Genomic DNA, 25,296 nt, shown 5'->3' on the forward strand with positions numbered 1-25,296 from the left:
AAACAACTATATTGTTGTTGGATGCAAAGAAAAGCCAGCAATCAGAAAAAAACAGAATAAAGAAAATTATCACACTGAAAACTGTTTGAGCAGACTATTTGGTGAAGTCTTGTAAACAGTAGAAAAATCCAAAATGTAATCAACCTGCAACCAGAAAAGGGTTTCTATAAACTTACTGGTCCTCAATAATTTTGTCACATTTAATTACCACAATTCAGATGTATACTTACTGAATAGGTGTCATGGCAACTCTAAGGAGATATGACCTCTCCAAAATCCTTGTCTGGATTGGATCACCATCTGCTTTTATCTTTCTTTCTCATCTGAAATCTCAGCTTAGCACAGTAGGACAGAGAACTCCAATCAGCAAAGCAGGTTCTCTTTCTTCTACTGCTTCCTGGGATATTAACACGCCTCAGCACAAGAGGAGAGATTGGTCCCTGCTTTCACTGGGTCTATTGTCTCTATACACACAGACTCAGACAAGATAATGCACAGATCAAAAGATCAGCTTCACCTTTGGTCTCTTTGGTGACTTGTGCTTCAGCTGACTGACCAGACCAAACCCTCCTGTGATGAGGTACTCAGACACTGGGACAATACTTTATCTCTTATGTACTCTGCAAACAAATATCTGGGGAAAGTATCAAGTGTGGAAATGTAGACTAAATTGAATCTTCCAGATTCCAACCTTTTTTAACTATCTCCTTTATACTGTCCTCCCCACTGGACATATATATTTTTTTCCTTAATGAAGCCAGAGATGGAAATTGTTTACTACCTACTAATAAATCTTATTAATATATAATACTTGACATGGAAAATGTTGTAGTAAATAACACTTAAATGTGTGATATTAACATAAATATTAAGTTGATCTAGTTAAATGGGAATGCTGTCTTACTGTGTAAATTAACTTTGGTAAAAACCTAGACAAAATGTCAAGGTTACCTACCTAAATTTAAGCACGTGCAGTCATATTTTTGGTCACTGGTGGAAGCATTCTCTGCTCACTCTGGCATGGGTCTGCAATATCAAAAGTATCCATAAAATACTATGTGCTGTTGCTATGCAGCATATTGGGGTAGGGACCAGCACACACAGGTACAACTCACAGCTCATAGAGAAATAGTTTTCAAGCTTAAACTCTAAGAATGAGTGGAGTGAAACATTCATACAGGACTTTTTTTTTGGATCTTGGCCTTTTCTTCAGTTGGACAATTTTGACTTGGGTAACCACCTATGCTAAATAGTCCATATTTGCAAATGTGGTTAACAAGCATGATCTAGAGTGAGGGAAACAAACTCAGTCTATTCCTGGTATTTCCCTCATTTCATTCCACTTCAAACTGTCTTTCAATTATATCTTATCTGCCATTTTCAGATATATGTAACTTGTGTTTAATACATTCTTATCCTCTTATGAGCATAATTTCTCACTACACCTGTAAGGTGCAAATGCCATATATTTGGACCAAGAAAACTCCAAACATTTGATGATTACTATGTGTATTCTCACATTTGGTAAGAATTACTACAGTAGGAATGGAACTGACTTTTTTTGGTAATTGAAATGCATAGTCCTAAATAATTAATGATTTCTAACATCTACCTCCACCCCAACAGTAAAATGCTATCAGTCAGCCTAACCTGCAGATTATATTACTGTTATGGAATTGATTTGTATTTGTAGTTGCAAGATTCAGTTTTAAAGAGAAAGAAAGAGGACAATACCAGTATTATTAAGGAAGGAAGCTGCTTCTTTTGGGTACAGCATTGTTGCTGTTGTCCTTGCTGATTTCAAACAAGAGGCAAAAAAAGCTTACTACACTAAAACATTGAAATATGGACTTGGCTTTTATTCCGTGCCCTCCAACTCTGGGAAATGTTTGGACTATATATTGATGACCACATTGATCAAGTAAAAACATTCTCCTTGTGGCCTACCACACATAAGTTACTTCTTACTATAACCCTCAGACTAATATGTAAGTCAGGAAGAGGAAAAGAACCAAAAATTTAAAGAACAGTTCTGGTAAGGACTTCAGGGAAGATGAAGACCACACAGTGTTATTTATTTCCACCTTCTTTCTCTGATGGGAAGTTTGTTACTGACATGTTGGAGCAGACTTTAATCTGGGCCTTCCAGATCTCAGGTGAGGGCTCTGAAAATTCTGGCTGTGGACAATTCTGGCCCTTCTTCTCATGAATTTCTCTTGTATAAGATTCTGGCACTTATGATCTTGAATTTTCTAGCCTTATGTTAGTTCACAGGCAACTCTCTAGCCAGCACACAATGCATCAAAAGAACTGGGATGCTAAGGCTGCTAGAGCATTTTACCTTCCTTACAAAAACTCAGCACAATTTTTACTCTCTTATAGTCATGTGATCATAAAATAATCTGTGTTCCTGGTATCAGACACATCAGTGGTTCATTTAACTCTGGCCTGGTTGGCATGCTGTCAGAAAACAAAAGACTTAAGGGTAGACGGATCCTTTGCATAGGGGATAAAAACTCCAGTATTTGACAACAGAATTCAGATGTTTAGTACACAGGACAAAAGCTCAGATTTAAAAAGAGAAAGGCATGCAGTAGGCGACCTGGATCTTAAAAAGGTTTAAAAAATTTGCTCCCTAAGTGGTTGCTCAAGAAAGAAGTATGGATGCTGGCAGAAGGGGAAAGAATAATATAATATGGGAGAGAGCTGGCAGGGAGTCTTCACCCAGCAGAGGCCAGAATATTCGTCATTTAACAGTGAGTATGCAGTGTCAGACTTCAGAGGGAGAGAAAATAGGGCTTCTCCTAGGGACCCAAGTTAGGTTGTATACCAATTGCTGTGATTTAGAAAGGCCCCAATTTACTGAGTTGAAAGTAAAACTAAAGAAAAGGATTCACTCTGAAAGAACCCAGAACTGGAGAAAGCTTATTTTATTTCCAACTCACTTTGTATTTTTACTACCCTTTAAGAAGTTTGCTTTTCTAGTTTATATTTGATCTCAGTGACTGGAAACTTCACTTTTAAAAAGGTGTAGGAAATCTAGCTCAAAGCTACAGGCTCCTGGAGGATCATAGCAGTGACACTTTTTACTTAAAAAAAAAAAAATATATAGGCCAGTGCTATTTATGCCAAACAAATCTGAACCACTGTAGAAGGGTGTTTCTGGTCTGCTTATTACTGTGAAAATGTCTTTCAATTACAATGAATTTGCTTTATTGCAAACTATTCTAAAACAGGAGCTGAGCCTAATTAAGGAAAAAACAACTTTTTTTCTCCTTGGCCCTGAATTCTAACATTATCTCAGAAACAGACCATATTTATCGTGTCATTACATATTATCTTCAGGTATATGTTAATGGATAAGAGTAACAATGAATTATTAAGAAATAAGCAATGATGCTTTTGCTACTGTAGATATTACATGTCTTTAAATCAGACAAAGCCAGAAACAGAATAAAGTATTTTTCTTTGCCTCAAATCACTTATACATACCAGTTCTCACTGAAACAAAGTAATACTAGTATTCAAATCAGCAGACTTAACCAATATGAAGAGCAGTCTATAAACATGTTCATAATGTGTAAATGACAAGAATGCCAAATGATTATAAAACTATAGATACATATAAAAACACTTTCCATGGTGATATTTTGCCTAATATCCAATCTGAACCTTCCCTGGCATAACTTGAGGTCACTACCTCTTATTGCGATGACACTGATCCCTACCTCCTTTCAGGTAGTTGTGCAATGAGGTCTCCTCATAGCCTCCCTTTCTCCAGACTGAATTACCCAAACTGTCTCAGTCACTTGTCCTCAGACCTGTGCTTCAGATCCTTTGCCAGCTCCAATGCCCTTCTATGGATGTGCTCCAGCCCCTCAATGTCCTCCTTGCTGTGAGGGGTCCAGAATTGGACGTAGGATTTCAGGCACAACCTCGTGAGTGTGCAGTATAGGGGGACAATCACTGCCATGCTCCTGCTGGCCACAACAAGCCAGGATGCCCTTGGCCTTTTTGGCCACCTGGGCATACACTGGCTCATGTTCAGCTTCTGTCAACCAGCACCCCCAGGTCTTTTCCCACCAGGCTTTCCAGCCACTCTTGCCCCAGCCTGTCGTGCTGCATGGAGTTCTTGTGACCCAAGTGCAGGATCCGACACTTCACCTTGTTTAACCTTGGTCTATTGATCCAGCCTGTCCGGATCCCCCTGGAGAGCCTTCCTGCCCATCCAGCAAATCAACACTCCCATCCAATTTGGTGTGATCTGTAAACTGAAGATGCACTCAATCTCTTTGTCCAGATTGTTGATAAAGATATTAAACAGCTCTGGCCCCAGTGCTAAGTTCTGGGGAACACCATTTGTGACCAGCTGCCAGCTGGGTTTAACTCCATTCACCACAACTCTCTGGGCTCAGCCACCCTGATGGTTTTTCTTACCCAGTAAATCACTGGAAACTGGAGTCTTCTGGATGAACCTTCCTACTCAGATTGACAGGAGATACCTCAACTCCTGTACTGTCTTATTGACCTGGAATTCTGCATCGGGGTGTGGCACAGGCCATTGGTATGAAACACTGAAACTATAAAAAGGAAGTATTCTTCCATTATTTTTATAGCTGTTTTAAAATTTCCATGCCAAAGTCATTAACCAGGACAGGTACAGGTGGGCAGGATCCTACCTTGAATTTATGAATAAAAGAACTGAGAGAAGCATGTTTCTTCTACTGTGCTATGGACAGAGAATCAGCACCTTACTTTTCTTACCTTTCCCTTGAAACTGGCCCATGAAAAAACTGTATTGAGTACCATGAACCTGGAAGATAGCAGAGAAAATCACAGTGCTAAAGAAAAATCATTCTGCAGGTTTCAGACTAGTGTAATAGCACCTCTCAGATTTTGTCCTTGCACAAAAAATTTGCTCCAAATCAATTTAAAATGGAGAATTTTAAACATTAATTTGAACTGAAATAAGTCCCTACAAATGCAATGTTTGAAATTGGCACATGGCTCTTTGGTTTAATAAAGTGAACTACTGAGTTCAGCTTAGTCAATATTTTATTTATTTTGATTTAAATACCTGAAGACATCTCTCCAGCATGTTCAGCACCTAATATACTATTAAAAGTGCATTTTAAAATTAAACAGCACAAATCAATTGATTCAAGAGGAACTCACCCAGCTGCCTATTTAAAACTCCTTTTCCTTTTTGCATTTCAGAAACAAACCTTTCCCTAAGAAAGAGACTTTACAGCAGATCAGAAACTCAGTGAAACCAACTTTAAGACAGATGTGTCAGCAGCAATTTAATTCAAGTCAATTAGGAAATCGAAAACCAAAATGGTCTCAACTGATCTAGTTAAACTTGTGTATTATGCTTTTGAGAGCAAATGTATGCAGGATAGGATAATATTCCAACTTTGTTGCTGAGATGCAAGTGGCTCTTAGATAATGTGCAGCCAACTAATGAATAGTTGTACTTATCAGAGAATTTAATTTGGCTCTAATGATATCATTCCAACTAAATAGATAATTTGTTTTACATATGAGCTTGATATTGTAAAACACTATAGCTACTACTGCATGAATATATTACTAGGAAACACAGGGTTTGTAATTACCCATCTTAATTATGCCTCTATAATCAAAGAGAATGCATAAATTAAAAGAATGAATTACAAAAACCTGCACTTTATCTCTGCCTTAATAATAATACAATATAAGCACTTATTCTCTTTGTAATTGTTTTTTCTTTATATGGTACTATCTTACTATTAACCTAAATCCTGAGAGCACCTTGAAACATTAGGAAATAGGAGAAATCACTGCTTCTTTCTCAGTACTCATAACAGAGGACTCTTTTGCTATTGCCTTGTATGCCATCAGACTTCACATGGGATAGTTCCTTCCCTATAAGATTAGCTATGTGAAGATTAAAAAAAAGGATCTCCAAAAGAGTTAATTCACTCAGCTATTGCTCCAAAAGGTGATTTCTTTCCTTGTAGAACTGCCCTACATTACCTGAGCATCTTCTGCATATTCCATTGGAGAAAACTTCTCATACTTCTTTTTTTTCCCTGATTTTCCATTTGTCCTCGAGCATTTGGAGACCTAGGTGTCACTGACTTTATGCAAATCTCCAAGCCCCTTAGGCAGCTATGAAGAGTCCCATTCTACACAGTAGAAATAATGGCAACTATGCGTGGTCTGCAAGAAATTAATCAGTCCTGAGCACACCAGAACTATCAATCGCCTTTCCACTGACACATATTTTAATTTTAATCTTGCAGCCTAAGATAAACAAGAGATAATTTTTGCTTGTACCGCCCAGGGAGAATAACAATACACAAATTGTTTGTGGACAGTGCAGTCAATCTTCTCTGAAGCTCTGTAGGGTAAATTACTAGGAACACTCCTCTTTGTGTGCACTGCTGGGAGAAGGCCAATGCTCTTCATACATATTAAATATTTACATCAAAGAGAAGTATCCCACTACAGTGATAGTTTTCTTTATTACACTTCATCTTCAACATGTGATTTTTAGATTTTTCAAAGTCTCACTCACGGCGGGGATAATGATCTCAACCTTTATGACTCAGACTTCTGGTATATGTTACAAATTCTTCAGTTTAAATGTAATGTCACAATTCAAGTGTTTTAATAAAGAGGAGTGAAACCATGAAAAATGTTACTTTTAACAATGAAACTTCAGTAGAAGTGTAGGAGGAGGGGTTGGGGAAGTCAGTCTAGGGTTGCCATGGGAAACAGCAGTTGTATGAGTTCTCCACCCCCTTTTGTAAGAGAATTGTACCCTCCCCCTGTCCTGTCAGTTATTGTTCAAGTCTGCCCCTTAGCCTAGAATCTTCTCTGTTCCACGTTTTCCCTTTGGTTCTTCCACCAAGAACACTCATTTCCCTTTTCCCTACTGGTTAATGTTATATTTCCCCTCCCTTTAGCCTTTTCCTGATTGTACCCTCGAATGCTAAACCCTCTTACTCTTATACAGTTAAAAGAATCTTCACCTCGCTCTTCGGGGCTCTCGGAATCTGCCTCCCTTCTGCTTCGTTGTCTCCCTGTCTGCCCCTTCTGCAACCCTTCAATAAACGAGCAGGATTTCAGCAGCCCGAGTGTCCCTCCCGTTCTTCTGGTGGACCCTCAGATGTACCAGCTATCCGAGCTTCGTGCCGAGTGGCTACAAGCCCCCACCGCTCGGCATAGAAGTTTTAGGACTGGTGCCTTTTCTCATCAAGAAGATATAACACAAGTCAGAAATCTGTGACAAACAGGCAGTAAGAATAATTTGTTGCAGAACTACTATCATGTCATAAGAGAAGGTCTTCACCAGGACTGAGTATTGAGTGAAAATTGGAGCAAAGATATTTTTTCATGAGATTACTAATAAAAACTTAAAAAATAAGCAAACAAAACCCCCCTCAAACCCCCAAACAAGTTTCTTTCTTTTACAGTACCAGTAATTGCAAGTTAAGAACCTTGAATTACATTTGCAAATGTTTTTGTAAAAAAATCCTTTTCCTAACTTGTATTTCATTGCAAAATCCCTTAAGCAGGAGTATGCTGTGAGGATGTTAAGAGGGACTTAATAATTAGGTGATCTCATTAATGGCACACAAAGGTTTGCAAGCAAAATATTTTCACACCATAGTTGAAAGCACCAGCAGATTGCCACTTGAGACAGCAAGGAATATTGCTGCTTGTCTTCAGAAAGCATAAGCAGGTTCAGAACCTCTTTTAAGCATTCACCCCATGTAGGGAGAGTGTGACATGTTATTTAGTAGAATAACTCTAGAGAATGAAGACAATTTTTAGGTATTCTTTTGAAATGTGCCATTTAAAGTCATCCTCAGAGGACAGACATGTCAGCAATAGGGTCAATCACCACAATTTGTTGTTATTTTCCCTGATTTAGCAGGATATCTTGAACAGAATCACTGAGAATACTGCATTTGTTTGTTAAAGCCATTGCACAATATGATAATCAATGGATAGGAAACTTATATCTAAGCAGGTTCCACATCATATTTAAATTCAGCTCTCATCACACAAGAAGATTTAGTGAAAGTTCTGCCATCAGATTCACCTAAAACTATCAGTTAGCACAGAAACATATTGCAAGCACACAGCTTTCTTTTTCAGGAAGCCTTCTGGTGTCTCCCTTGAACCATTGGCTCCTTTTCTACCCTCTAGCTAATTTCTTAATATAGGAGGTTTCTTCAAGTTCTCTCATGGTCTATTTAAACCACTGAGAAAATAGGCAATGTCACTGATCACAATAGGGGTCTAAAAAGCCAAATTAAACCACGGGTTGACAAGTATGGATGAAGAAAGCTAAACTAGATCAGCCTGGTGCAATAAAGACTGTGTCTGGATAGCAATTTCCTGACCTCTCCATGAAAGAATGAAGATTTGTAAACCAGTTTCAAAAATGGAGGCGAGAACAGACATATGGGCTCTAAATATTTTCTAAGTCTAATATACAAGGTTTACACCAGAATTCTTGGCTACACTGGCACAATCAGCATAAGCAAATTATTTCTTTCAGAACTCTCTGTGCACCAGCACAATGGCAGAGAAAAGTTTGCCATTGCTTTCACTCCCACTAAACTGAGGGTGACATTGAAAAAAACATCACAATGAACCACTCACCATAGGTCTTCAAACCTGAACCACAATTCATAGAAAGACTTTAGGAGCTACAGGGATGGGGACTTCAGGAAAACAAACAAACAAACAAACACACACACAAAAAAAAAAGTGGATAAATAAGCTGTAATACACAAATGGGCAGTGGCTGAAAGAGTCAAGTACTTCATTTTGCTATAGACAAGAGAACAGAATCTTCACCATGAAGAAGATCAAGTTCCTTTGTGAGCTGATTACAAGATTTAAGCACCTAAAAATCCCATCTATCCCTTTGTATGCTTACACAAAGGTTCAGAGGAGGGAATGCTGTTAAACAGCCATTATAATCTCCCAATTTCAAAACTGCCAAGCCATTGGAAAGTCCTGTCTGTCCCAAATTGTGTTTCTTACCAAAAAGTAATTTCCAACAGAAATTTCAAATTCTCCAAGAAAATCATAATTAAAACTCTTTCTTCGAAACATTCTCTCTTCCAAAGGCAGAATAAAAGATTTGGGCTATGTCACTACAGCAGCTCAGTACAACATGAGGACTTTCTCTACATAATAGAAAAACAAAATAAAAATCTTCATCTATCCAAGAATATGAATTACCAAGAAGATTTGCACTTTACCTTTGGGAGTGGAGAGAAAACTTAATGCAAGTTGCTACCCTTAGCCTGGATACACATAGTAGCTGAAACAAACTGAGAAGTATTATATACAAAATGTTCTAGCATACAATTGGTTTTGAATAAGCTCATTCATATGCAAAACCAAGGGTGGCAGGTACAAATCAGGAATGTGTTGCACACCTAAACTTCAAAAACCTGAGTATGAGAGCCACATGTGTGCATATGAACAGCATCAGCAGCAGAAAATGCAGCCATAAGGAGGCATAAATCTGTAAAAGGGAGGTTAATTAGACACTTGGGAATGTTAAATATCAGATCACACACGATTACAGGATGAAGGGAAAAAAAAAGGACCAAAGTGTTCAACTGGAAAAAGCCCAAATTAAAGTGCAAACAGTTTAAATGCTAAAAGAAAGAAGATCAAACACAATGTCATAGCCTATGGGTAAAGAAGGGATAAAAAGTTAGGGGATCAGCTACAGTCATGGGAAGAGAATAGAAAAGTTTCATGCTAGAATTCTGCAGGACAAAACATATCAGCCAAACTGTCTAAAAGAAGAGCATGGGCCAATAAGGAATGTTATGTAAGTGAACATTGATATGAGAGGCTATAACAAATTTTGATTTTGATATGAAACATAAAAATCGAAAGGGATAATAATAGGAAAAAGCTTGTCTAGGAAGAGAAGAAAATGAGATAAAATTAATTGTGAAGTAAAAGAAAAGCAGAATAGCATAGGCAAAGAAAACAACTTAAAATAGGAACAGAGTTACCAATGTGATTAACCACAATGAAAAATCTTATGACATCTTCAAGGAGAAGCCAGGTTATTACCAGAAGGAATTTAACGGGATGTATAGCAATTGGTTAGGTGCATTTATCTGAGGTAAGCAAAGAAAAGAGAATAAAATATACAAGTCTCCCCTGCTACAAATCCTCTGCATAATAAAGGGAAAGAATAATTCCTTGACTATGAATCTCTCTAGATAAGTTGTTTAACCAGACCAACAAATGAACAAATTACATGAGAAAGTGTCCCTCCAATGTGGAAGAATGATGGAAAATCCATTCCAGCCTTGTTTAACATTTCCCATGTACAGTCAAGTAAAGATGTGTTAATTGCACCCCTGTGAAATATCCAGGAAAAAAAAAAAGTCTTTATTTTGTAAAACAAACTGTCAACTCATTAAAAATTATAATGTACTGTTTGTTTATTTATTTATTTTATTTAAATTGGCATCTGATCACCATTAGTTATAGAAAATGCTTCTGCAGGATACCTTGCAGAAATGTCTTTTGAAGCAGTACAGGTTATTGCTCATTAACACACCCTTCTGATCATGCAGATCAGATTGATATTTGGCAACTTGGGTTTTGTTCTTTTGTTTGGGTTTTTTTCCTTTTTTTTTTTTTTCCTTTTCTTCCCTGTACTTTTTTTTTCCCAGAAGCTGATGCATCAATTGCTATGGTCAATTGAAATACCAGGTCATCAATAGCAATTTATCACAGTTCAAATAATTGTTTCCTAATCTACCTCAAGGAGCTGCTAGCATTTATATATTTTTGTTTTAACACAGTGGCATAACTTCCATGTAAGCTCTTCATAAGCAGTATACTTCTATCTCCTTTCTAAATCCACAATCTTCCATTCTCATACTTGCAAATGTGTCTTTCTGAGTCTTACTCCAGATAGATTTTCCTCAAGTTTTCTCCTGCACATTAGTTCTATTATTAAAAATTCAATCCTATATAAGCTTTGTGCTGCACCTAATGCAAATGCTGGTGCTTTGACCTCCCAAACCTGATTAAGTGACATAAAATACCTTTTTCCCCATAACATAGCAAATATGTGACAGAAACTGATTATAGTGACAATTCTAGCCTCCTCTCCTTTTTTTTTAATTTTTAAATAAAAAATTTGTACCCCACTCTTTATGGCTTTTCTTAGTCACAGTGTAAAGTTCACAGCTCCATTTTTCCTTACAGTAGGAAAAGACACATCTATGCACACTGAAGTGAGATTATGAAATTATAATCCTGGTTTTGGTTCTTTGCCAGAGCTCATGCAAATTCAGCTTTTACTCCACACAGAATGATCAAATGTATGCTATTTTGTAACATGGATGTGAACTGACAACTGACCTACTTCTGTCCCAGGGGCTGAAAATTTTAAAGGTGTTTTTACCTTCCACTGTAGAATGCCAAAATTGTTAAAGAAAGTAGAATATGTTTTTGAAGCCCAGTTAACACCAATTTTTTAATCTTTGTTATCAAAGAGTACTTTGTCAGCTTTTTAAGAAAGGCAGAACAAGACATGAAGAGTGAATTCAGCAAGAAAGGAGTACCACCAATGTCTGATGTGATACACAGTGTGGACAGTCCTTCTACACTTTCAGAAACATAAAAAATGGGAATAGGAAATCTAAAATTAGAAAGTATGCAGCAATAGTGAACAGAATTTTAAATGAGACTGATACAGAGAGAGGAGAAACAATACTAATCCAGAAAACAAATATAGGCAGTCCTAGTTATTGACCATTACTGCTATATTGTATTCTGCAGTTCAAGTGAGCAAAGCCGTGGACTGATTTAAAGTGATGGAAGTAACCAAGGACAGAAATTTCACATATAATTTAGGACTTTTAGTCTCATCAGGGAAAAAGGGAGATATGATTCTCTCAAACCAGAGAAGAAGTAGAACTTCAGGACAAATCAACTCCAAAGTTATTTAAAAATTTAAAAGCTTAATTTATAAGTAACCCAATACAATTAAGTTATTAGAATATTTGTAACAAGAATGAATTTATTAAGAGATGGGGACAATTAGCCATTTTGGTCAATTTGGACTTGTCAGAAGTCGAAAACAATTAAGCAATTGATTCCAAAATGACATTTTAGGAAATAGCATGAATTTTTACAATATGCTTTTATGCTTCAGAATCCAGGATACAGATCAGATTCATCAGCAGGGGAGGTGATGGAACATTTGACTCTGATATATTGGAGATTATCTGTGTTGAACATATCAAGGAAATTGTGCCTGGGATTAGCTATTATTCAAAGAAGTTCTTTATTTTCTCCATCTCTTTGCTAACACACGCTTACACTTTCTACAGAACAATCCGCTTTATTTCAAGGTTTATTATGTGTTTTATTTGTAGTAGATGAAGTAAGAAAAAACTAAAAAGCATAAATCTCAAACTCCCTTGGTACTACACTGAGACCCAACACTGAAATAAGGTTGTCCAACAGTCATTGTTAAGAAATGGTTAAATGCAAACAATTTTATTACTTGAGGCAATTTATTTTTTATTATGGTGCTGTATGGTCACCTGATCCATGTGAAATGCAATATAGGAGTCAGAAGAGAAATAATTAGTACTTCATATTTATTTTCACTACTTTGGTATACTTTAAATGGTATTTTGCAGAGTAGTTATATAAAAAGAGTGAAAAATATACTGTACAAATATATGTGTATACAGAACAGAGGCAACAGTGATTTTGCTGTCTGCACACAGAGTAACATATTCTGTTAGAACTTTGAAGTACCATTATGTTAAACAAAATGTATTATGATTCAGAGATTAAAATGCATTTTCAATTGATTCACATTTCCAATTAAATTTATGGTCAGCAGAGACATAATGATATTATCCACAAAATTGTACCAGATATGATAATAACACCCAACCGCATCTGTGCTGTAAAAAGTATAACAATAGTGTACTATCACTGGTTCTAATTACCTCTTATCTTTTAGAGATTGGCAGGTGGCCAACGAAATGTGGATATAAAATCAGAATATAATCAGATAAAGGGACATGAAACTGTTATTGGCTTTTAGTTATGTAAATTAAGAATTTTACTCAACAGGTTATTTAGTCATCCTGATGAGTGGAAACATTCATTTGGAAGACTAATTATACAGTACTTACAATGATTAGAACACCCAATTGTTTCTACTGCAAAGAGTATAAAGTACATCTTGAATTATATTAAGTTAGTGGTGAAAATGAATTTTGTTTATTTCTTTTACAGGAAATCTCCAAAGGAAGCCTAGTACAGACAAAAGCAATTGGCCCAGTGGTGAACCTGTAAGAAATTCTCTCTCATCTAAATCGATTCTCTTTTGCTCTGCCTTTCAGACCTGCTTTTAGTCAATATCTTGCACACAGATGTACTCAACTACTAGAAACAGTCTTTCAGATGAAGCACAAATGGAGGACCTGATCACTTGCAATCTCTTGAGATGGCACAGTTCATCTGAAAGGACAGCAGTGTTTGCTGATATCCCTCCCACCAGGTTTCCTCAGCTACTGGGCTAAGCAAATACCAGACCTATTTCCTTCACAAATATTTGAGTGAAGTATAAATCAAATTGTGACTTGTACTGTGCCCATGACCATATCACATTTACTTCATATAAACATGGTTATTTCCTACCACCATAACCGACTAAAAGGACAATATTCACTTGAGTTTTGCCAAAGAGGGAAAAGCCTCTATTATGCAAACTTCCTAAAAGGCTGTGTTACTTAACTCCATAAGCCACTTAAAGTAGAATAACAGCATTTCACTATTTATTTAATAGATTAGTACATCATTAGTACATTAATACACCACATTAAACTGTGGTTTGCACAGGTGTGTAATCTACAGGCAATCCATACAACCAGAGTAATTCACTAAGATATTTTGCATGACAAACACCCAAAACCACTGTGCTAGTTCATGTTCATTTCTGAAGTGAAGGATTTAAGCTGCTGACATAAAAGCCTCTAACACTGATTGTGAGAGATAAGAGAGGTGACTGCAGATAAGGAAAACAAGGAAACAAGCAGAGGGTTTTACCCTCCAAAGATATAACCAAGTCTATTAAAGTTCACTGTGCAAATTTCCACTGATTTTTGCAAAAAAAGTGCTAGAAGACCATAAGTTGTAGCATTAAAAAAATCCTAATGAAGTAAGACAATTTGTTACTATTAATTGCCTTGGCTACTGCAAGTACAATTATCTCCTGACAGTCCCACTGACAGTCCCACTGACAAGCACAAATCTCAAAAAAACCCCATTACTTTTCACCTTTAGAATTATACACCACCATAATATTTTATTGTACAGTAATAAACATGACTACAATTACTAAATTATTCTTTTTACTGTATTAGTCTTTGTCTTATCATAATTACTTGAATCATAGAAACATAGAATACCCTGAGTTGGAAGGGAACCATAACAATTATTGAATACAGCTCTTGGCTCTGCACAGGAAAATTTTTAAAAAATCACACTGAATCAACACTTCACTTTAAACTTTTTTTTTTCTTTTCTAATTTTACTCTTTTTGTACAGTAAGTGAGCAGACTTCCAGATAGCTACTCTCTATTAAATATCCTGCTTTCAAAATGAGGAATAATCTCTGCAAAGATGAGATAGAATATCTGTATATCAGGCCTGTTTATTTCTCCTCTGTCTTTTGTTATAGGACCAAAGATGACAGGATTTGAAATCCTGTACTCTACTTTTAATTGTTTAGAAGAAAGAACACCCACTTCAGAGGTACAACACTACTGAAGTTCTCTTCATTATGGAAACATTCCCACCTACTCACTCTCAGTTGAAACTATATTGATTACAAGGTAGATGCAGCAGGGTAACCTTAATCCCATGGCTGCAGCAACTACTGCAGGACACATTGAATGAATCATTGCTCAGTTTTCAATGCCTCCTTTTCTGGAAGGAAAAGGACAAAGAGTGTAACCTTCCTGAAGTCCTTATTGATGAGGTGCTATGCATCAGATATAAAGCCCAGAAGATAAATCTGGACTGGGGTCCTTGGGATGCCCTAAATCTGGCACTCACAGTTGGCTGTGGCAGGTCCTTGTCTTTGACATCCTACTATGAAATTTCAAGAGCTCCTGCCTTTAGGTGAATGACTACTGTTCTGTGCAGCCCAGTATCTCCTGACTCCTGTCACTCAGGCCACCTTCACTGTCAGTCCGCCTTGCATCCCACTGTCACTGTTTGATGGCCAGAGATGGGATCTGCAGTACTGCTTTGTGGAACATGATGATCACTTCATCAGCTCATTAACCACTGCATGCACAGAAGGGAGAAGGGATGCACAGCAGAATTGTGTCAGAAAACCCTAGGGTGGCTCTACTCCCAGGGTAAGGCTTCACATGCAGCTGACTTTGCAGCAGGACTAAGGGGTGGAAATTAAATGGGCAGATTTTGACTTGGTTAGTCTCCACACAAGGAAACCACTCTCAAAGTACCAGAGGAATAACTTTAGAAAATATAACAGATCTTGAAGTCGCAGATCAGCAGTGTTTATCTCTCCTCTGAGCTGAGCAATTTGATGCCACAAAAAGCCTTGCACGCATCCTTCCTTTCACGCATGAAAGCATTTAAAGAACATAAAGCACATACCAGGATGGCAGTGTAGAACATTTCCAGAGGAAACTCCAAGTGTTGAGTGGGAAAGGGAACACACTGAAGGATTGTCTCTGGATATATATGCATCAGGTTCCTTTGCCAGGTCCTAGAATGAAGAGCTTAGGAATGCATCAGTACATGTTCTTTTCCAACAGAGGAGAGCAGCCCCAGGGTCCAAGGAGTACAAGCTGGTTTGCTTGGTGGTACATTTCCCTCACAAGGTCTGTTGTGTATCTCTGCACCAAGGCCCACACACTGAGTTCCATACAAGGATCAATTGTTCCAGGTCTCAGAAGCATGACCTTCACCTTCTTGAACTCTTGCCATTGCTCATCAGTCTTCTTGCACAGCCACAAGATTAACAGGCTTCTGGTTCCCCCACCAAGTCCTCTGTCCCTGGCGAAACTCTTTGTTCAAAATTCTTTTGAAAGAATCAGCAGGAGATAAGGCTGAAGACAGGACAGACAGCAAGGCCATGATACAAGTCCAAGTTTGATTCAGGAAGCAAAGACAGGCACACTTACACTGTATTTTAGCCAGGACTGCTGGCCCTTGGATGAAATTAAGTAGAGCTCAGATGTAGAGGTGGGGGATTGTCTCTGGAGAGGATGATCAGGACCATTGCAGCCTCAGGGCCCTGACCAACAGAGGCTTAGCTTCAAAACCATAATACTGCCTTTAAAAAACCCTCTACTGTAAATACAGCCACTATGGATATATATACATATACACATACAGATATATACATATAGACCTCCTAGACTTAATAAATTACACTAATATGGGACTGGAGAAAAAAAAAAAAAGAGGAAAGATGGGAATAACTTAAAGCTGCCTCTGTAGAATCATGTAATTTAATAATAATCCCATTGGACACAAAAAGCACAATGTTTTTATATTAAATTTACATTCTGTCTCCAAACAGTAACTTTAGGGGAAACAGGCTAAAACTAAATGTCAGAGATTTTCCAGCTCAGTAGCACAAAACATGCATTGGAAGTGCATCCCTCAACTTACATGTTGCTCCTCACAAGTAAGAAACAGGCCACCTGATTGCTAAGACTCCCTCTTTGTCTCTGAAACAGCAAGAGAACGTAGTTTTGAAGCTGCCTAAAATCATGCCCTTTTCAAATCAAATACACAAAGGACACAAACAAGCTGACATATAATTTTTTGCTATTCATTTCTTCCTTGGCAATTTAATATTTTTTTATGCAACAAGAAAGAAAATGGGAATTCAGTCTAAGAAACTATTTGATTTTCTAAATCAGAAGCGATTTAAATTACTAGAACTGGGTCTAAGTAAGATTTTGTTTCTGAACTCTCAAAATCTATGGGAAAGGCCAGATTAAGCTCTCATATTTTGAAGAGGTTTCTAGGTCTCTGAGAGGACAGAGGAAACAGTCTAATGTTACCATATCTAAATATTGCCATGTTTAGATACAAATCAAGACCAAAATGTTGCCGTTCATATAATGACCATTCAGAAAGATTTTACTGGGATCAACAAAACCTGTGAGATGTCTTTTGTAGCCACAGGACAACATATTCTTTATCTGAATTACCATCTATTTGAAACACAATTCCTGCTATTCCCTTTTCCCCAGCAAAATGGGTGTTTTGCTGACACCAAAAGGTAGAAATAAAAAAGGTACTGCATGTCCCCATGCAAGCACAGAGAACAGTGAAGTGATTTGCAACCTGCTTTTTATTTATATATTTGTTTGAATCTGTGTGAAATGCTTTTATATGTTTGATAGGTAAAAGTGAAGGGAGAAAAATAAGCATCCAGTAGGTCAATTATTGATATAAGAGTCTGAGCAAGCAACAGCAAAATTCAGTATGGTAATTTATCTGCATGGGTCAATGGCTATTGACTGCTTGAAAATAAAGGTCGATCACACTGATAGATTTCAATGCCATAGCTATGAACATATATTAATAAACACAGCACAGAAGTGATTTTTGACTCTGTTGGAAAGGACAGATAATCAATATCCTTGTGTCCTTGCTGAGGCTGAACTTCGTACTTGGATTATGTTAATTAAAGACTAAATAAAGTGCTGATGTTTCTATATAATTAAGATATGAAGGAAAATAATAAAGTAGTTGGTGGCTTTTGTTGATTATTTGATGCTGAAATGAATAAAAAAAAAACACCTAAGCCATTTAAAAAAAGCAGTATCTCTTTTTCATAGGCATCCTCTCCTGTCACAGATATTATTCCTACTATATTCTTGCTGCAAGAACAAATTCAGGACTTTACACTGCAAACAAATATGGATAAGTGGTTTGGACAATTTGTATAAGAGCCCAGAAGGTCTGGACTGTTCTTTTCTTTTCAGACAGGTGGCCAAGCTATAAAGGTCCACTGATGCCTGGATATTTAATCCAGACAGCATTGTTTTGTAAGACGTTTGAAGTTTTCTTGTGAAAAGAAGCAGAAGTGCAGAATCCTGGCAACCTGACACTATCTGAATGCTGCCATCCCTTTCCAGTTATTTCCATACCCCACCACTCTGCCTGGTATGTAGACTTGTACAGCTGAGCTGGATGAGAGAGTTAATCCAGCTGAAAAGTAACCACTTAAAGAGTAGGGAAGGAGTAGGATGCAAATGGAACAGCTCTCCACTCCCAGTGTTCTTTAAAATGTAGGGAGGCTGGGAATAGGATCAGGAAACTGAAGTAGGGCTCAGCAGCATGGCCTAAGGCAACCAATAGCTGTATTGGATGCATCCTGAGATGCAAACTGCATAGGAGTGAGCCTAAATATGTATCTTATCATGTGTAACCTGTTCTGTGAAACGACTGAGTTTCAACCACTTACCACAACAACTGGCATAAGTATTTTATTATGCGATTTCACTGCTCTACATGGTCATTTCAATAAAAGCCTAAATTATTCAGGTATTTCATTAAATACCTGGCATTAATATTCCAGCTGTACCATGAAACCAGTTATTGAGTGGAATGACTAACATTCCCCTTCATTTAGAGAAGAGGTGCATTGTAATAATAAGCACTAATTTTCTGAAATCATACATAGAACTATATAGGTCAAGTGGTGAGCATAAAAGACTGCACAGTGATATAAATACATACAATAGATAGAGTTTTACTTCTCTTTTTGAGTTAGCAATTCCAAACAATCAGGAACCAGTTATTTTAGACGTTATCTACCTATTGTTTTTGTATTTTCCTGTTATGAAAAAAAAACTTCTGCCAGTTCTCAAAGTGCTTAGGTGATTAGCTTTATATCAGAACAGTAAGATTGTTATTTTCTTTTTTTTTTTTTTATATTTAAAAATAACAGGAGATAAGCAGTTTGATTTGTATATCTTCATTTATCTATATCTATCTCAAACCACAGATTCCTTGCGGCGTGGGTTTTCGCTCTCCCCAGCTGCACGCGGCTCTTGGGAGCCCGGCTGTGGCGTAGCTTCCACGTGCTGCCGGGGTTTGCTGCCGCGGGTTCCCGAACACGGCTCCGTGTCTCGGGCACGTGGGCTGGCCAGCCTCTGTTACCGTGCGCTAGGGATCCGGTAAAGAGGTAAGGAATTTGTCCATTTACTCTGTGCTTGGCAGGAACGGTTTATTGGTCACGTGGTGCGGTTCGATGGAAAGACGCGACCGTTCCCGATACTCGCATGGGAGAAAATGGCGCCTGGGTGCCGGCGGGGCAGGGTTTTATGGAAGGGTGGGGCGAGAGGATTCACGGCCTGCCGTCCAATAGGGGCGGCTGCTGTGGCGGTGACGCCAGCAACAGCGACCAACCAGAGAACCCCGCAGGGGTTGGCACCGAGCCTCGGGCTGAGTGGGATCGTGTGGCTTGGGGTGGCAGGCACGGGGTTTCCTGGGGCCGGACGGCAGGGTGGTTACAGGAGCGGCACAGGGGGAACATTCAGCAGCAGGCAGCGTGGGGCCAGAAACCGTGGCGAGGAACAACACGGGGGAAACGCGGGATTACAGAACTTGACTTATTTTAACATAAATTAAAAACTCTAATCTAAACCCAAACTCCAGGATGCAACAATTCCTAGATGGTCCAGATAAACCAGGCTTTCAGAATTGTAATCTCAGTTTTATGCCTACACATGAAAGCACACAGATTTACTAGCAGGTGCTAGTAAATCATCTCTCTTCAAATCAACCATTTGAAATGTGCATGCACTTGGATAACCCTGCATCTAAGTGGTATCCACATACTACCTGACAACTAACCTGGCAGTTAATGTGCCCAGACTGCTATTCCTTATGCTGGACAAGCCTTTTACACTCACATTATATTCCCTCCTGGTTTTAGCCACTTTTTCTTTCACTGTACAAAAAGTTGGCATCTCTAAGGCACAGAAAAATTGCTTACAATAAGAAAATATCTGCATAAGAAGCAGTCAGAGACATGTAAAAATCCTAGTTAATGTGAAAAATCAGAAGCACATCAGTTAAGTATTTCTCTTTAATCCTTTTCTTCTCCCCTCTTCTCTCTATTTGATAGCTTTTAGTTTATTTTCTTTCCCCTCTGAACTGAGGCCCTGCACCAATTGTCCTTCTAATGGCACTATCAATAAACGAGTTTTATTTCAGTGTCTTAAAAAAAAGAAGATGATTTCTAGCAACTAATTCGCATCCCCTTTTCCTTTCAAAATGGACTGAATTTTTACTAAACCACAAACCTGGGTACTATCATTTAAATTGAATGTAACAGGACAAAATATTTTTTCTGCTGTAATATTTGCTGTGTTAAATTTAGCTGAATTTGACCATTCAGCTCAGTTTAAAATCAAAAATTCAGATTTTCCAAATATTTTTCACTTTTCTTCTTCAATGGAACTAGAAGTCAAATTTGAACTGATCTTATTACTAGTTTACTTTGTTTCTGAAAGGAACATAGCAGTCTCAAAAAACTTTTTTGTGCTCAAGCAGTAATTTCTGCTTTCAAACTAACATTTTAATCCTTGACACTTCATAAATATTTCCCCTAAAGCAGGAAGGTGACAGGTTTTGCAAACACCTATATTGCATATGAGACGTAAACCCTTTAGCTTCTTAGCATGAACCTGTTAGGTTAGATATGTCTGGGCCTAGAGACGTAAACAAAATCTTAACTGTTTATCTTTGCAGTTCCCTGAATGAAAAAAAAATCAAAGTTTATGCAGATGCTCCTTAATAGTTGCTGTTTCTTGCTTCAGTTAAATGACTGTATATTGTAAAATGCATGTGAAAGCCTGTACATATACACAAAGTCCCTTGTACTTCATAATTTCCATCATCCACAATAGCTAATGCTGAAGAAGCACAAGAGAATTCTTAGTTCTCTGACCAGCATTCCCAGCCACTCATGCATGAAAAGGAGATTTCTTATCAGCTAAACACTTATATCTCCACCTTCCCATCCATCCACTGAATGGGAAAAGAGTTCAAATCAAGTGAACCATTGAATTTCACTGTAAATAAAAGGGTTTAGTTGTCTTATAATATGTTTTCCCATCCTTCCCCTCTTCTGCCTTTTCACATATATTTCCCAAATTTCTTTTTGAATATGACAAAAAGACCTTTCAGGTATTTTCCTCTTGTAATAGCCCAAACTACCTTTGAGCTGTAATGCTAGTCCACTTGTTGCACTGGCTTCCTGGGCATCACTGTAAGTTGGTACACATATTTCATTGAAAGAAATCTACCTGCAGCCTTGAATCAGTATAAAATGAATCAGTATCAAACAGTATAAAATCAGATTAAAGAAAACTTCTGCTGACTTATCCTAGTGATAATATTTAGGTGTCAGTCACAGTGATATATCAAGGAAAATTGCAGTATAAAAACTGGCTATTGATCTGCCAGTCATTTAGGTCAGACACCTGAGCATAAATCACTCTGGACCTTGTCCTGGCCCACATAGCCGGCCCTCCTTCCCATGGGGGTGGCATTTTGGAGATCACTCAGCTCTCATTCCGTTGTGGCATCAGATCCCTGTTAGGACACATAGCCAGAGTCCTGGGTACCTCAGTTTAGGAGAAAGTTGCTGTTGTGTTCTTTTAATAAATAAAATCTTAAAAGTTGCAGAGATTTTTGTATAGTTTTAATCTTAGAGCATTCTGTCCAGTGCAGAAATTCACAAGGTTGTTGTCTCACTCCTCTTTTGAGGCGAACCTGCCCCCAATTAGAATCCAAAGTATAAGATGTTAATTGAGCTTTAGATTAAGCAAAGTGAGGAAGTGCCTCAATCTCCCCCTTGAATTCTGGGTACCTGATCTGGGCACAAAGAGACCATGTTATCTTTGCTATTTTCAAGATATTCTTTGGGATGATAAAATTTGAACTTAAAAAGAGGATATCATGATCAGCTGCATATTCTTAGCTGAATGCAAGAAGTTCAGAGTAATTATTAATATAAAATATTTACCTGATCCCATCTAGTAGCTGCTCAATTGCCCAATGTCCATTAAATCACAGCAGTTAAAACACACCTCCCCTCTTGTCAGCTGCTCTTTGTAGCTGAGTCCAGGGGTTCCCACATTTATCAAGTACAAATACGTCTCTATAAAGCAAACATGCTGTAGGTGAAGAGATACCAACCATCAGCCTGTCAGGCAAGCAAACAAAACCTGGCATACAAGTCCAAATGAGCTGTGATTCTTTCTTTGCAGAAAGATGTTCAGCAGAATAGGGTACTCTGGAGATATCCCACTCAGAGAAGTGCCAGAAATAACTGTGCTGTTTTAAGTGTTATGGGCATCAGGAATACAAGGGAATCTTAAACTGTCTCATGGTGTTAATTAAGTAGAGCTGGTCAGATATTTGCTTTCAAAATACGGCAAAAAAGAGAGGTGTTCAATGGATGCATGGTCAGGTGATGTGGGAATCATCTAGAAGTGCTGCTTGACACTGTAGGGAAAAAATGTGTGCAGCCAAAGCCTAACCAAAGCTGAAGCTGACCAGAACTGTGGGGGACAATAAAAAGAGTTTTTTCAAATACATTAAGGGCAATAGGCAGTGTAAAAATAACATTGTCCTGTTACAGGATGAGAATAGTCACCTCACAAACAAGGACAGAACAATACAGAGGTGTTTAATGCATTCTTTACCTCTGTCTTCAGCACAGATGATGGATTGAGGGGGTCTCAGAACCCTGAGCTGGAGGATCATGACTGTGAAAATTATCAACTCCCAGTTGACTCTGAAACTGCGCAGGATCTGCTGCTCCAGTTGGATCCCTACAAATCTACGTGGCTTGGTGGGATTCATCCAAGAATCCTCATGTCTAGCTTATGTCATTGTAAAATCTTTCTTGATTTTTGAATGATCTTGGGAATCTGGAGAGGTCCCAGATGACAAGAGACTGGCAAACATTTTCCCAGTTTTCAAGAAGGGCAAGAAGGGAAACCCTAGGAACTAAAGGCCTGTCAGTCTCACTTCAGTGCCTGGCAAAGTTATGGAGAAAATTATTCTGGGCAGTATTGAAAAATACCTGAAAGACAACAGAGTCACAACCAGCATGGCTTCATGAAAGCAAAGTTCTGCTTATCAAATCTGATTTCCTTTTATGACAAGGTAACCCACCCAGCTGATCAAGGGAAGTCAGTTGATGTAATCATTTTGGATTTCAGTAAATATTTTGATAATGTCTCTTACAGGATCCTTCTGGATGAAATATCCAGAACACAGCTGTATAAACACATCATGGATAGGTGATGGGTCAGGTACAAAGGGCTATAGTGAATGCAGTGGAATCAAGCTGGCGATCTGTCACTGGTAGGGTTCTACAGGACTCCATCTTTGGCCTTGCGCTCTTCAACATCTTCACAAATTACTTGGATTCAGGACTGGAAGGGATATTAAGTAAGTTTGCAGATGATACAAAAGTGGAAGGAGCTGCTGACTCCCTTGAAGGCAGGAAGGCCCTGCAGAGACCTTGATAAATTAAAGGACTGGGCAATCAACGATTGTATGAAGTTCAACAAGGGAAAGGGATGGGATGGGATGGGATGGGATGGGATGGGATGGGATGGGATGGGATGGGATGGATGGGATGGGATGGGATGGGGCAACCGTAGATGTACATACAGACTGGGGAATGAGACGCTAGACCTGAGGGTCCTGGTCAATGTCAAGTTGAACATGAGTCAGCAGTGCCTTGGCAGCCAGGAGGGCCAACCCTATCCTGGGGGGCACGAGGCACAGCATGGCCAGCTGGGCAAGGGAGGGGATTGTCCTCCTCTGGTCTGAGCTGGGGCAGCCTCACCACGAGTGCTGGGGGCAGTTTTGGGTGCTACAATATAAAAATGACATTAAAGTATTAGAAAACATTCAAAGAAGGGCCAAAAAGATGGTGAAGGTCCTTGAGAGGAACCTTGTATGAGGAGGAGCTGAGGTCACTTGATCTGTTCAGACTGGAGGAGACTAAGAGGAGACCTCTTTGCATCCTACAATTTCCTTGTAAGGGGAAGATGAGTAGCAGACACTGATCTCTTCTCTCTGGTGACCAGTGACAGGACCTGAGGGAATGAACTGAAGTATTCAGGGGAGGTTTAGGTTGGCTATTAGAAAAAGGTTCTTCACCCAGAGGGTGTTTGGGCACTGGAACAGGCTCCCCTGGGAAATGGTCACAGCACCAAGCCTGATAGAGTTCAAAAAGCTTTTGGACAATGCTCTCAGGCACATGGTGTGATTCTTGGGATGGCCTGTGCACGGCTAAGAATTGGACCAAATGATCCTTGTCGGTCCCTTCCAACTCAACATATTCTTATTCTGTGATTGTGATTGATTCAACCTTTTTTTCTAATTACTAAATTAGAAATATTTTCAAGTTCTTAACTCTTAAAATATGCTCATGGAAAGAAATAAAACTTTTTAGCTATCAGTAAGTCACATTATTAGGTACACAAATATTTCATGTGAAAGGAAACCGCATGAAGCATGCAAATCTAGCAAGATCAAAAATTCTCCTTAGCTACTCTGTTGTATCTCTATATTATTTTGATGGTGGTTTTTTTTTCTGTACTCTGCTGGTTTGTATTCATTTTTGCTCAAATATGTGATCTTTTTCCTTTACCCTTTTATCATTCCTGTTCTCTTCAGTCTTTTCCCTCTATCATTGCTGCTATGTGGAACAAGGATGATCCTTCCAAAGGCAGTGGGCTCAGTAGGATAGAGGAAAACTTGTCCTTACCTTCCTGATGGAGGGCCAAGTAGCAGGAGCAAGGAGACAGGAACATGAACACATCTTTCTCCTGAAGGAGAGATGGAGTGGGGGACAACAGAACAATGCTGGTAAAAAATCAAGGCCGGGTCCAGATTCTGCTCTTTATGACTTCACAGGTGTAGAGAAGAACCCAACAGAATGATCAGACCTTCCCTTCAACGTAGCAGAGGTAGAGAAGACCTTCCTGGGCACAATACAAATCACTGCTTATTTCTTTAAGATAAGGGCTGCAGAGAGAAGAGAAGATGCCAAAAAAGGATGAGGCATTTCCCAGCCAAAGAAGAAATGCAGAAATTATCAGTCTGTTTTTACTAGCACGAGACAGTGGTAATAAGTTTCACTATTTATTCTCAAACTGTCCTCATAGGCACTTGGTGGTAGCCAGG

At 38.5% G+C, this 25,296-nt stretch overlaps 1 long non-coding RNA gene across 1 annotated transcript; it reads right to left on the minus strand.

Annotated features, from left to right (window-relative positions):
• Nucleotides 1-234: 234 nt before the first annotated feature.
• Nucleotides 235-24,966, minus strand: LOC128790996 (uncharacterized). The gene is made up of 5 exons (XR_008431925.1): nt 24,878-24,966; nt 4,765-4,813; nt 4,438-4,580; nt 956-1,026; nt 235-634 (listed from the first exon to the last, which is right to left on the minus strand). It is a non-coding gene; the product is annotated as an uncharacterized LOC128790996 (long non-coding RNA).
• Nucleotides 24,967-25,296: the final 330 nt, after the last annotated feature.

The sequence above is a fragment of the Vidua chalybeata genome, chromosome 1, assembly GCF_026979565.1.
Source record: "Vidua chalybeata isolate OUT-0048 chromosome 1, bVidCha1 merged haplotype, whole genome shotgun sequence".
Lineage (NCBI taxonomy): Eukaryota > Metazoa > Chordata > Aves > Passeriformes > Viduidae > Vidua > Vidua chalybeata.